This window comes from Solanum lycopersicum, chromosome 9 (genome assembly GCF_036512215.1).
Source record: "Solanum lycopersicum chromosome 9, SLM_r2.1".
Lineage (NCBI taxonomy): Eukaryota > Viridiplantae > Streptophyta > Magnoliopsida > Solanales > Solanaceae > Solanum > Solanum lycopersicum.
The window spans coordinates 31,631,945-31,647,217 of record NC_090808.1 but is presented as its reverse complement, the minus strand read 5'-3'; positions in this window follow the sequence as shown (position 1 = coordinate 31,647,217).

Sequence of the window (15,273 nt, the reverse complement as noted above, 5' to 3'; positions counted from 1 at the left end):
AAAAGCGGATTTAGAAAGATGAAAAAGGTACCATGTGACACTGCATCCTCAAAAATATTTACTAAATAGATATATATCCAGTTAAGAATCAAAAGCAGACATAGCAATTGTTTATATACTACATTATAAGTGACAATACTTGAACAAGAGATATGTATAACTCAACAGATTGTATGCTAAAATTCCACATGCTAAGTTGAATTATCAAGCCTCCATATCCTGGTTTTTCCTTTCTTTTGACCTTCTTTGTTTAGTAATTAGATGAATCCATTGTTGCTACCGTAGAAATATGATTTCTCTAAGTCTCACAACAATACAACACTTACTCGATATAGAGAAAAACTCACTACTATTTTCTATTTCTTTCTTTGCTCTTATTAATTTAGTACACTTTCTTTATTTTACCACATGTAACTAGCATATGCGAATTATTATTTATGCAATTGTTTTAAAATATTGAATAAGTATTTTTTTATTGCTCATGTTTTGTGCCGGCAAAATGAACCCATATTTTGGTGACCCACTCAAACCGCCCATATTTTAATGGATTGGGTGAGTGATTTTTCACATGGATAAAATATGGGTTGATACTCATATTTGACCCATAAAAATATGGGTAAAATATAAATTAGCCAAATGAATTAAGCTTTTTACTTTTATTCACTCAAAATCCATGATATCACTAAAAATAATGTAACTTCTCTTTTTTTTTATGTTATTCTATAGAACTGACTATTCTTCTCTTTAACCCTCCAAAAATATATATTTTAAATGTACATTTCTTTTGTTAAGTATAATTACATTTTATTTATTTATATATTTTCATATTGGATAATCAATAATAGTGTAAAATAAACAAATCATGTATTTGTATTGACATTGCTTAAAGTGCATTAAGTATGTTTTAGTCCTAAAATGTAAATATTTATTTACTTCAAAATTAAGAACATTTTCATCTTGGTATTCCATAAATTTATTTTATATTGAAAAGTTATAGGATTTTTTTTAAAAAAAAATATTTATGATACAATATCTTCTCCATATTGAATTATTAAGTAAAGTACTAATTATTCATGAGAATATGGGTAAAATATGAGTAAACTAGTATTTTACCCAATCCATTTTCACCCGTATCAAATACGGGTGGGCTGAATGATAACCCATTTAATGTTTACCCATTTTCAACCCTCTCTCCACATTTGACCTAACCCGCCTATTTTCTACGATTACTCATGTTTAAGTTAGGAATTATTTTTTGAAAAAAACACAAATACCGCTAGATATGTCCAAAATCTCAAAGACACACTTATACTATTGTAACGACCTGTTAGTCGTTTTGAGCAGTAGAGTTTATTTTTGGTAATAATTGTCTGGGTCGACGGATCCCACGACGGACCGTCATGGGCACGACGGACCGTCGAGGGGGTCTCGTTCCAAAACACTTAGACTCTGGAAAATTGGCTAATGAGAACAACTCTCTGAACTTCGCGACGGAAGAGCAGGACGGACCGTCACAGACTCAATAATGAATTTGAGTCTCTGAACTCTTTGACGACTCAGTAGGACGGACCGTCGCAGTCACAACGGACCATCACAGACTGCGTAATCCTGACTGGGTCGGATTTCTGTTAAATGTTGTAAGGGGTGTTTTGGACTATTCCTGCTTATGATTATAAAGTTAGTGGTTTAATGTTAATAATTCAATTACTTGGGGGTTAAAGGAGACAACCTTGGATTAAATAGTGGGTTACTTTTACCATCTTTTATACTTAATTATATGGTAATTAGGGTAAAAGAAAAAGAGTTTGAATAAGGAAAAATAGAAAGAACAGAGAGAAGAAGGGAGAAATGAGCGAGAGAAAGAGAAGAGCGAAGAGGAAAGCAGAGGCTTCGAGGAATAGCTTGCTTGATCACAATTCTTCGATGGAGGTAGGTTATGGTTTATGCTATTTCATAGTAAACTCTTAATAGCGAATGATATGTATTGGGTAGTATTGTAAAGTCTTCTAAATGCTTAATTGTATGCTTGCATGATGTGATTATGTAATTGTAATAGGTTGAAAAGATGAGGTTGTGAAGCTTAAACCTAAAACCCTCTCTGTTAATGATGATGCCTTGGTATAAAAGAAGGCTTGATGAACTAAAATAATGAGGTTAATCGATCGGGTGTCACGTTCCGACACCAGGATAGTAGTAGTGGATCGGGTGTCACATTCCGACACCAGGATAGTAGTAGTGGATCGGGTGTCACGTTCCGACACCAGGATAGTAGAGGATCGGAGTGTCACGTTCCGACACCAGGATAGTAAAAAGAATGAATCTTGAATCATGTTAATATACTCAAATTTAAAGAAACTATTTCTCAAACGAGTATGGTGTAGAGGCGTGAGTCCTCATAGTTGTGCTTGGGCTGTGGCCAATGGTTATGGTACTTGTTGCTGTTATCTGTTGAGTATGGTAGTTGATTTTATGTTATTATCTGATATATATTGCTTTCTATTTTGAGTTGGCCGATGATACCTACTCAGTACTTGTGTCTTGTACTGACCCCTACTTGTATTTGTTTTCTTGTTATTTGTGGAGTGCAGCAAACGTGCCAACAACTTCGACTCGTCTGCAACTCTAGCCAGACTTCAGCATAATCAGATTTCAGGGTGAGCTATTGTTTCTAGCTCGGACTGGATTCTTTCTTTCACGTCTTGATGTCTTGAAGTTCGGACATGGACCATCTCTTTTGCTTATTTTAGCTTCTTAGATACTCTTAGATTTAGTAATTTGAGGATAGATGTTCTTGTGATGATGACTTCCAGATTTTGGGGAATAATAAGAAGTTTTGAGTTTTAGAAGTTAATTATTGGTTATATTAATGAGTTTTAAGTCTTTCGCATTATATTCTGTTTATTATGGTTGAAATGTTGGGGTTTAGATTGGTTGGTTCGCTCACATTATAGGATAACTGTGGGTGCCACTCGCGGCCCGTTTTGGATCGTGACAAACTTGGTATCAGAGCATTAGGTTCGTTGGTCTCATCACACAAGAACGAGTCTAGTAGAGTCTTGAGGAACGGTAGGGGGACGCCTTTACTTTTCTTTGAGAGGCTATAAGACTTTAGGAAAATTCATTCTTTCCTTCTTTCGGGCTATTACTTGGATCCAATTGGTATCTGACCATCTTCACTCTATTTTGCAGATGGTTAGAACTAGAGCAAAAATTGCGCCAACACCAACAACGGCAAGACAAGATGCGTCTGAGCCAGCCAGTGGGGATGTAGCTCGAAGAGGGGCAGTGGCAAGAGGCCGTGGTAGAGGTCGCGGGAGGACGTCCTCTAGGGGAAGAGGACAAGCACCTGGCCCATCTAGTACTAGGGCGGTGACTCCTCCACCGACTGAGAAAGTAGTAAGAGAGGGTGAGGAAGGGGAGAATGAGCAAGTGCAGAATGAAGAATTACCACCCCAACCTACCCCAGAGATGATTACCCAGGTTCTTGCTTATCTTAGCGGGTTATCTCATCAGGGCCAGACCCCTCCAGTGTTTTCTGCACCAGCACCTCAGGTTCCGGGAGTACATTATGCAGCTACTGTGGCTCCTCACATGGATGCCTCATTGGAAATAGGCACGTTTCCTCGATTGACTACAGGGCCTATAATGACAAGTGATCAGCACGAACTTTTCAGTAAGTTCTTGAAATTGAAACCTCCAGTCTTCAAGGGTGCTGAATCTGAGGATGCCTACGATTTTCTGGTTGATTGTCATGATCTACTACACAAGATGGGCATCGTAGAATGATTTGGCGTCGAGTTTGTGACCTATCAATTTCAGGGGAACGCCAAAATGTGGTGGCGATCGTATGTTGAGTGTCAACCAGCACAAGCACCACCTATGACTTGGGCATCCTTCTCTAGCTTGTTTATGGAGAAGTATATACCCCGGACTTTGAGGGATAGGAGGAGAGATGAGTTCCTGAGCCTAGAGCAAGGCAGGATGTCGATTACTGCGTATGAGGCTAAGTTTCGTGCATTATCTAGGTATGCCACCCAGCTTTGCTTCAGTCTACAAGAGCGGATTCGCCGTTTTGTGAAGGGATTGAGGTCAGATTTGCAGATTCCAGCCTTACAGGTATCTACTGCAGCAAAATCCTTTCAGGAAGTGGTAGACTTTGTGATAGAGGTGGAGGGAGTGAAGCCAGATGACTTCACCATGTCATCAGCAACTAAGAAGTTTCGTAAGGGAGGTGAGTTTAGTGGTTCTTACTCTAGAGGGCAGAGTTCAGGAGGTTATCCAGCACGACCTATTCAGTCTTCACTACAGACTATAGCTGGGGGTCCACCGCAGACCGGTCAACATTTCTCTGAGTTTGGAGGTTATCCCCAGACTCCGTCGTTCTCACAGAGACCTATGCTTGAGCCCAGAGAGTGTTATGGATGTGGGGAAATTGGTCATATTAAGAGATATTGTCCAAAACGGAGTTACAGACCCCCAATAGTCAGAGGTAGAGGTGGTCATGGAAGAGGCCGCCATTCTGGAGGACGTGGAGGTCAAGGTAATGGTGGTCACAAAACCCTAAACCGGAGAGACTGCAGCACAACATGGTAGGGGCAACGGACAGACAGGTGATAGGGCCCATTGTTATGCTTTCCTTGGGAGGTCTGAAGCGGAGACATCTGATGCTGTTATCACAGGTAATCTTTTGGTTTGTGATTGCATGGCTTCTGTATTATTTGATACTGGATCCACATTTTCATATGTATCTTCCTCATTTGCTACTGGTCTTAATTTACATTGTGAATTACTTGACATGCCTATTCGTGTTTCTACTCCGGTCGGTGAGTCTATGATAGTTGAAAAGGTGTATAGGTCTTGTCTTGTGACTTTTATGGGGAGAAATATTCATGTAGACTTGGTTATCATAGAAATGGTTGATTTCGATGTAATTATGGGTATGACTTGGCTTTCTCCAAACTTTGCAATCTTAGATTGTAATGCCAAAACTGTGACATTGGCCAAGCCTGGGACAGATCCGTCAGTGTGGGAGGGTGACTACACTCCCACTCCAGTTCGTATCATCTCCTTTCTTCGTGCTAAGAGAATGGCTAGTAAGAGTTGTTTAGCTTTCTTGGCACACCTCAGGGATGATACTACCCAAGTACCTTCAATTGAGTCGGTTTCGATAGTCCGTGGGTTTCTGGATGTGTTTCCTGCAGACCTTCCTAGTATGCCACCAGATAGAGATATTGATTTCTGTATTGATCTGGAGCCGGGTACTCGCCCCATTTCCATACCCCCTTATAGGATGGCTCCCGCTGAGTTAAGAGAGTTAAAGGCCCAACTTCAAGAGTTGTTAGGCAAAGGCTTTATTAGACCAAGTGCATCCCCTTGGGGTGCTCCTGTTTTGTTTGTGAAGAAGAAGGATGGAAGTTTTCGGATGTGCATTGACTACAAATAACTGAATAAGGTAACTGTTAAGAACAAGTATCCTCTTCCTCGCATCGATGATTTGTTCGATCAGTTACAAGGTGCTTGTACCTTCTCAAAAATCGATTTGAGATCTGGTTATCATCAATTGAAAATACGGGCAACGGATGTGCCCAAGACTGCTTTTCGGACCAGGTATGGGCATTATGAGTTCTTAGTAATGTCTTTTGGGCTTACGAATGCCCCTGCTACTTTTATGAGCTTGATGAATGGGATTTTTAAGTCATACCTAGATTTCTTTGTCATTGTATTCATTGATGATATACTGGTATACTCAAAGAGCAAGAAAGAACATGAGGAGCACTTGAGAATGGTACTGGAAATGTTGAGGGAGAAAAAACTTTATGCCAAATTCTCTAAGCTAGCGTTTGGCCATAGATATTCAAATATTTTTGGCAAATATTATTTGGATGAAAATTTGGGTGAAATTTTACCATGTGTTTGTTTGGCCATAAAATTTGAGAAACATATTTTATTTTTTTAAGAAATATAATTTATACCCATAAGTTTTTAAAACTATCAAACTAACCATAAATTTGTATTACATAGCACAATAGAAATCTCACGTAACAAGATTTATGAATTCCGTAACAAATCAACAAGAATCATTACAGTAAATATCCGTATAGTGAAAAGGTCTTGGTACAAATCATGATAATGAAAATACAACTAATATAAATTCAGGGGAAAAAAAGAGAAGAAAACAAAAGGAAATAAATATTGCAATCACTAAAGAACCTATGCTTTCTCATCCGAAAGAGTTCAACCTATTTTTTAGTATAATCTTTCCACATTTTATGAACAATCTCTTCTCGATGAGCTTGCATTTCCGAATCAGATGATCGAGAAGATGAAGTGATGTTGTTACCCTGAGCCAATAGTTCGTCACTTTCATCAACAACCATATCATCATTTTCATATTCATTGAATATTCCATCACTAATTTGGTGTTCACGTAAAAAATTATGCAATACAGCGCAAGCAATTACTATTTTCACTTGCATGTCACATTCATAGTTGTTCATGCCTTGTCTTAGTATTCTGAATCTACTTTTCCATGCACCAAAAATTCTTTCAATTACATTGCTAGAGAAGCATGTCTATAGTTAAATAACTCTGTTCTTTTTCATTCTTAGGCTCTCTTTCACTTCCTCGGTAGTCCTGCAAATGATAGACATTCCTTTGAATGGAGCTAAAAATCCTCTTGTGTTCCGTAGACCAGAATCAACAACGTAATATTTATCTACCAAAATAAAATAAATGCAATTTATATTTTATTTAGTAGTTAGTTCATTAAGACTAACTGTAACAAAGGAATGTATGAAATCAAAAGAATGCATGTAAAAGGAAACATTGTGCATCATCACCTAGCGAATCTATATAACAACCTAAAATAAAGAAGCATTTTTCATTTTCGATGACAACTGAAACACATATAAGAGAACGCTTTTCATATTAACTTTCTAACCACCAATCAGTCAACCATTAACTTCTAAGGAATCATATGATGTTATTTGGTAGACTATGCCAAACCTTTAACAATACTCTATGAACAAGGAACATAGTATACATCCAGTAGAGAGAATAAACATGCATAGTTCAATGACACTTTTGGAAAACATTCTGACAAGGACTTTCTATTGAGTAAATTTTCTTATATTGAGCAAAAATAGAACTACTAATTTATATACCATGTGATGGAAATGGAAAGTTGGCCGATGAGTCAAGAATTGGTTGGTGTCAATAAATATATTATTTTTGTAAAATAAAAAGTTAAGGGTAAAAATTGAATTTCTAAAACTTTCCAAATAATGAAATTTGGCCCAAATACTAGTTTTTTTCTAGTATTTGGGAATTTGAAAAATTTTCCAAAAAAATTTGCCAAATAATAAAAAAGTGTATGGACAAACAAAATTTGCCAAGTTTTTTTCCCATGTTTTACTTGCAAAATTTATGGCCAAACGGGGCCTAAGTGTGAGTTTCGGCTAGATTCAGTGTCCTTCTTGGGGCATGTGGTTTCTAAGGATGGAGTGATGGTGGATCCTTCCAAGATTGAAGCAGTGAAGAATTGTGTAAGACCTACTAATGTTACAGAGGTAAGGAGCTTTGTTGGTTTAGCTAGCTACTACCGTCGATTTGTCAAGGGATTTTCTTCGGTTTCATCCCAACTGACAAATTTGACTAAGTAGAGTGTTCCATTTGTATGGTCGGACGAGTGTGAAGAAAGCTTTCAGAAGCTCAAGACCTTGTTGACTACTGCACCAATTCTTACCCTGCCAGTGGAAGGTAAGAATTTCATTGTTTATTGTGATGCATCCTATTCGGGTTTGGGTGCAGTGCTAATGCAAGAGAAGAATGTAATTGCTTATGCTTCGAGGCAATTAAAGGTACATGAACGTAATTATCCGACCCATGATTTGGAGGTGGCCGCGGTAGTGTTTGCATTAAAGCAATAGAGACATTATCTATATGGGGTTAAGTGTGAAGTCTATACGGACCATCGTAGTTTACAATATGTCTTTACTCAGAAAGATTTGAATTTAAGACAGAGGAGGTGGATGGAACTACTGAAGGACTATGATATCACTATCTTGTATCATCTGAGAAAAGATAATGTTGTGGCAGATGCTTTAAGTAAGAAAGGCAGGAAGCATGGGAAGTCTAGCCCACTTGCAGGTTTCTAGACGCCCATTGGCTAGAGAGGTTCAGACTCTGGATAATGACTTTATGAGGCTAGAAGTAAATGAGAAGGGAGGATTTTTGGCCTGTGTGGAGGCAAGATCTTCCTTTCTTGATAAAATTAAAGAAAAGCAGTTTATCGATGAGATAATGATCAGGATCCGAGATAAGGTGTTGCGAGGAGAGGCTAAAGAAGCAAAAATCGATGAGGAAGGTGTTTTGAGAATTAAGGGAAGGGTATGTGTACCCCGCATCAATGACTTGATTCACACTATTCTTACAGAGGCTCATAGTTCAAGGTATTCTATACATCCTGGTGCAACCAAGATGTATCGTGATCTAAAGCAACATTTTTGGTGGAGTAGGATGAAGCGTGACATTGTTGATTTTGTTGCTCAATGCCCGAATTGTCAGCAGGTAAAGTATGAACACCAGAGGCCTGGAGGGACACTTCAGAGAATGCCCATTCCTGAATGGAAGTGGGAAAGAATTGCAATGGACTTCGTGGTTGGTCTTCCAAAGACAATGGGTAAGTATGACTCCATTTGGGTAATTGTTGACAGATTAACTAAGTCTGCTCATTTCATTCCGGTCAAGGTGACTTATAATGCAGAGAAGTTAGCCAAACTTTACATCTCAGAAATTGTTCGATTGCATGGAGTTCCACTTTCCATTATATCAGATAGAGATACGCAGTTTACTTCTAAATTTTGGAGAACATGCATGCCGAGTTAGGTACTAGGTTGGATCTTAGTACTGCATTTCACCCTCAGACCGATGGTCAGTCTGAGCGAACAATTCAGGTTTTGGAGGATATGCTTCGTGCATGTGTGATAGAATTTGGTGGTCATTGGGATGACTTCTTACCCTTAGCAGAATTCTCATACAACAATAGCTATCACTCAAGTATTGATATGGACCCATTTGAGGCACTGTATGAGAGAAGATGTAGGTCTCCCATTGGGTGGTTTGATGCATTTGAGGTTAGACCTTGGGGTACTGACCTTCTGAGGGAATCGTTAGATAAAGTGAAATGCATTCAAGAATATCTTTTAGCGGCTCAAAGTAGGCAGAAAGAATATGCAGATCGAAAGGTTAGAGACTTGGAGTTTATGGAGGGTGAACAAGTCTTACTAAAGGTTTCACCCATGAAAGGGGTGATGCAGTTTTGTAAGCGAGGTAAGCTTAGTCCGAGGTATATTGGTCCATTTGAAGTTCTGAAGCGCGTGGGGGAGGTAGCGTATGAATTAGCCTTTCCCCCAGGACTGTCAGGAGTGCACCCGGTATTTCATGTGTCTATGTTGAAAAGATACCATGGGGATGGAAACTACATCATTCATTGGGATTCAGTTCTTCTTGATGAAAATTTGTCTTATGAGGAGGAGCCTGTTGCTATTTTAGATAGAGAAGTCCACAAGTTGAGGTCAAGGGAGATTGCATCCATCAAAGTTAAATGGAAGAATCGACCAATTGAAGAGTCCACTTGGGAGAAAGAGGCTGATATGCAAGAAAAATACCCACACCTGTTTACAGATTCAGGTACTCCTTTTCACCCTTGTTTTTCTTCTTGTGATCGTTCGAGGACGAACGATGGGTAACTTGGTATCTATTGTAAAAACCTGTTAGTCGTTTCGAGCAGTAGAGTTTATTTCTGGTAATAAGTGTCTGGGTCGACGGATCCCACGATGGACCGTCATGGGCACGACAGACCGTCGAGGGGGTCTCGTTCCAAAACACTTAGACTCTGGAAAATTGGGTACTGAGAACAACTCTCTGAACTTTGCGACGGAAGAGCAGGACGGACCGTCGTAGGCACGACGGACCGTCACAGACTCTTTAATGAATTTGAGTCTGAACTCTGTGACGACTCAGCAGGACGGACCGTTGCAGTCACGACGGATCGTCACAGACTGCGTAACCCTTACTGGGTCGGATTTCTGTTAAATGTTTTAAGGGGTGTTTTGGACTATTCCTGCTTATGATTATAAAGTTTGTGGTTTAATGTTAATAATTCAATTACTTGGGGGTTAAAGGAGACAACCTTGGATTAAATAGTGGGTTACTTTTACCATCTTTTATACTTAATTATATGGTAATTAGGGTAAAAGAAAAAGAGTTTGAATAAGGAAAAATAGAAAGAATAGAGAGAAGAAGGGAGAAACGAGCGAGAGAAAGAGAAGAATGAAGAGGAAAGTAGAGGCTTCGAGGAATAGCTTGCTTGATCACAATTCTTCGGTGGAGGTAGGTTATGGTTTATGCTATTTCATAGTAAACTCTTAATAGCGAATGATATGTATTGGGTAGTATTGTAAAGTCTTCTATATGCTTAATTGTATGCTTGCATGATGTGATTATGTAATTGTAATGGGTTGAAAAGATGAGGTTGTGAAGCTTAAACCTAAAACCCTCTCTGTTAATGATGATGCCTTGGTATAAAAGAAGGCTTGATGAACTAAAAGAATGAGGTTAATGGATCGGGTGTCACGTTCCGACACTAGGATAGTAGTAGTGGATCGGGTGTCACGTTCCGACACCTGGATAGTAGTAGTGGATCGGGTGCACGTTCCGACACTAGGATAATAGTAGTGGATCGGGTGTCACGTTCCGACACCAGTATAGTAGTAGAGGATCGGGTGTCACGTTCCGACACCAGGATAGTAGAGGATCGGAGTGTCACGTTCCGTCACCAGGATAGTAAAAAGAATGAATCTTGAATCATGTTAATATACTCAAATTTGAAGAAACTATTTCCCAAACGAGTATGGTGTGGAGGTGTGAGTCCTCATAGATGTGCTTGGGTTGTGGCCAATGGTTATGGTACTTGTTGCTGTTATCTGTTGAGTATGGTAGTTGATTATATGTTATTATCTGATATATATTGCTTTCTATTTTGAGTTGGCCGATGATACCTACTCAGTACTTGTGTCTTCTACTGACCCTACTTGTATTTGTTTTCTTGTTATTTGTGGAGTGCAGCAAACGTGCCAACAACTTCGACTCATCCGCAACTCTAGGCAGACTTCAGCATAATTAGATTTCAGGGTGAGCTATTGTTCCTAGCTCGGACTCGATTCGTTCTTTCACGTCTTGATGTCTTGAAGTTCGGACATGGACCATCTCTTTTGCTTATTTTAGCTTCTTAGATACTCTTAGATTTAGTAATTTGAGGATAGATGTTCTTGTGATGATGACTTCCAGATTTTGGGGAATAATAAGAAGTTTTGAGTTTTAGAAGTTAATTATTGGTTATATTAATGAGTTTTAAGTCTTTCGCATTATATTCTGTTTATTATGGTTGAAATGTTGGGGTTTGGATTGGTTGGTTCGCTCACATTATAGGATAAGTGTGGGTGCCACTCGCGGCCCGTTTTGGGTCGTGACAACTATACTAAGGTCTTATTACTCTGAACTTATTTTATAAATAATTGTCAACTACTTTTTGACCTACGTGACACTATCTTCTTGGTTCAGCGAGTGTTGATATTTTTTTAAAACTAGTGTCACGTTGGACGAAAAGGGATAGAACATTATTTATAAAATAAATATAGCGAGATAATAGGAACTTAATATATTATGAGTGTGTCTCTCAGATTTCGGGCATAGGTTGGGCATTGGCAAATCCAAGATTTTCACTAAAAGGGTTCGAAAAAAAAGAGAAGCGGTTTGAACCCTAAACCACTAAGCAAACCTCTAATCTTATATTCAGGAGGTTCAAAATCAATATATAAATAGAAAAATTCTTAAAATACCTAATATATACAACATAATATTTTATCAAGGGGGTTCGGGTGAACCCCCTCGACATACTCTAGGTTTTCCCCTGGTTAGGGGTACTTATGCATTTTCCCTTATTTTTTATTATTTCTATTATGCTTAAATATTGATGTACTATGATTTCAAGGTGTTTCTAATGCATTTCACTTAAGATTTGTGTGTGTATAGAGTCATTTTGTATGGGTTTTAACAAATTTTGTGTCTTATTTTACAGAAAAGATATTCAGGCAGATAACGGAGAAGATAACTGAAGAAGTGCAAAAACAGGCCTACGGAGGCAATCGACGAAGCGTCGTACAATCTATGCTTCGTAGGTGAAGGTTGTAAATGAGCAACCCATGATTTGGAGGTATCAGGGAAGTCTGACCAAATGTTGAACCACGATTGGCATCAACGGCTCGTTGATCTAGTGAACTATAGTCTGTGACTGCGAGGGTTCTAGTGCCTGATATTTGAAGAATCTAACTATGGAGTGACGGAGGAGTATCGACAGGTCGTAGATGGAATGAGGGACTGTGTTGTTGGTCCGTCGTTTGATTCAGAGAGGGTGCCGTAGGAAGATCAAAAATATTTCATAAATCTTGGGTGACGGAACCAAACCACGGACCTTCGACCGATAAATGGCCCGTCATTGTCTCATCATTTGAAAACGCGTGACAAAACAAAAATTTCCTTATTTGAATTCCTTTTTCATTAAGACTTTGTTTTCAATAAATAAGGGATAAAAATCTCGTTTTGGGGGTTGACTTCTATTACTTTTGTTCTAATTCTTTTTTTTGGAATTGTTCTTTGCAACGTTGGCAAATTATTGAATTCCAATTTTATTTGAAGAATTTTATTTGAAATCCAGTTGCTTTCTGGGTTTATTCGTCTGGATTAGTAAGTTCATGATTTCTTTATATGAAAACATGTTGTGATCTTGCTAACATTGGTAACTAAATCTACAACTAGGTGTGTGGGAACCATCAGGGATTAACAATATATAACTAGTAATTAACCAATTCTTGAATAGTTTTTTTGCATGCATTAATAATTCTTTTGTTTAGAAGTCTTTTTAACGAGCGCAAACGTTAGAACTTGCCTTATAGCTACTTGCCGGACCAAGGAGGTAGTTAATAAGAGAATAATTATCAACATAGATAAAATACTATCTAATAGGCTAGTGTCTATTGGTATGAAGTAGTAATTAAGTCATACATAGATGATGATGTCTAATATGAGGTAATGGTAAGGGTTAGTAAATTATACACACGTAGCTGGACCAAGGTGTGGGGTGAAATTCTTTAGATGCCGAACCAACGATTTAGAGATAACATGGCGTCTTGACCTCTCGGAGGTCTTATACAATCCCATAATTATCATTCATCGCGTTGTCATAGGTAAATTGTAAGGATCCTCAAAATGAATTAAGGTGCTTAGAGCCTTAAATGTGTCTAAAAAGGTTTAAAATATGTTCATGAAGGGTTTTTTATAGTATGTACACTTGATTTGAGGTGATTTGAAAGTCAAACGTCAAGGGACGACCAAGACGTTCAACGAGTAGTCACCAAAGGGGTCTTAAGTGTTTTTATGATCTTATGAGTTCTTAATGGTATTATGATGTCCTTATATGATTTATAATGATGTTTGTGGGCAGTTTATAAGTTTCATAAAGTTTGGAGGTCAAATATCCAAGAACATCCAAGACGTTCGAAAGTTAGCCCTTGAAATGTACGTGTGTGTTCTAGTGTGCCTTGGTATTTTTTGATTCTCAAATTTATAGGAGAGGTTTATAATATTTATAAAAGAGTATTTGAGGTGGAAATGTCTGGTATAAACTCCCCAAGGACCAATCAAAGGGTCCATGAGGAGGACCCAATCTTGGGCCAACAAGTTGCCCACGGCAGCATCGTTTGTTCCTTAGTGAAATAGGTCCGTGTCGCAGACTTGGTCCACCATAGGTCAAATAGTTGGTACACGTCGCAGACACAACACAGACCAACAGTCTCAAAAGTTATTTTCAAAAAAAATCATGCGGGAACAACTCCGCGTCGCGGACTTGTTCCCCAACGAAGATTTCAAAAATAGAAGTTGAGTTTGGCATGTCTAAAAGTCCAAACAAGTGTAAGGGTGTTTTGGTAATATTGGGAGACGGTTATAAACAGGTTTTAAGACTTATTTAACCCCTTTCCCAAGTCAAAACCCCAACACCCAATAAGAAAATCAAAAATCCCAAAACTCTCTTCTTCTCCAAATTCTCTCATATCTCCATTTAAGGGAAAACTCAAGTTCAAGCTAGGGGCTGGATATTAATGGTTTATTCTCAAATTTCTCATGGTTATTCAATCAAAAAGGTATGGTGATTCTTCATCCTTAGTTATACATTCATCTAAGGAGTCAATCAAGGATTTTCAAACGTGATTCAAAGACCAAAATTTCCAATTTTCAATCTAGCCATGGGTTCATTCTCAAATTGATTTAAAAATCATGTTTATGATAAATTGATGATTTTCTACTATTTTTAATATGAATTTCAATCCAATTTTATGATGAACCCATGATTCTCCTGATTTCTCAAATTGGCCTATAATGTAGGTTTGCGATCTTGACTCTATGTTGATTGAATTACGTTTCAATTATGTTGAATTGCCTATTATTATTGTTATTCATGTGAATTGAATATGAATTGTTGATTATTGGTCAATGATGATCAAGGTTTAGGAATTGGTTAAATTGCTCAATATTCCACTACTTTTAATGGGCTTGATGAAGTAGTGTATGTGATCTTGATACCATGATGTTTGAAGTAAGATTTCATTTATGTAATGTTACTTATAGCTACTTTTTTATACATGTATTTATGTTGAATCATTGGAATTGATCAATGATGATCAAAGCTTGGAGGAATTAAAAGTTGGCCCTATTCTCTCTACTCTTCTATAGAATTGCTAAATGCTTGGCCTTGTATGACATTGTGTCGTATGGTCCACTTATGGTGGCGGTGTTTACTTTATTTTCAATCCTTATATGTGTTTTTCATGGACTTGAAGGAAATTGTATATTGAAATTATGGTTATGATGATCACACAATATAAAGTATTATGCCTAGTCTTCAATGCTAGTTTATGATCTAGGTCGTATGGATGATGCTTCCAATACGTGTAAATGACTATGCTAGGCAAGGTATGGTCTACATGTTGATGTTTGAATACTTTTGTGTAGTATTATATCTACCTATGAACCTCTACATGAATGTGTGGTCTTAAGCATGATTAGGAGTCTTAGATTCAATTAATGAAGATGTCTTGTCTCCTATGTTATAATGTTGTTGTGTGTGGGCTATAGTTCCTATTACTCTATATGTGAGTT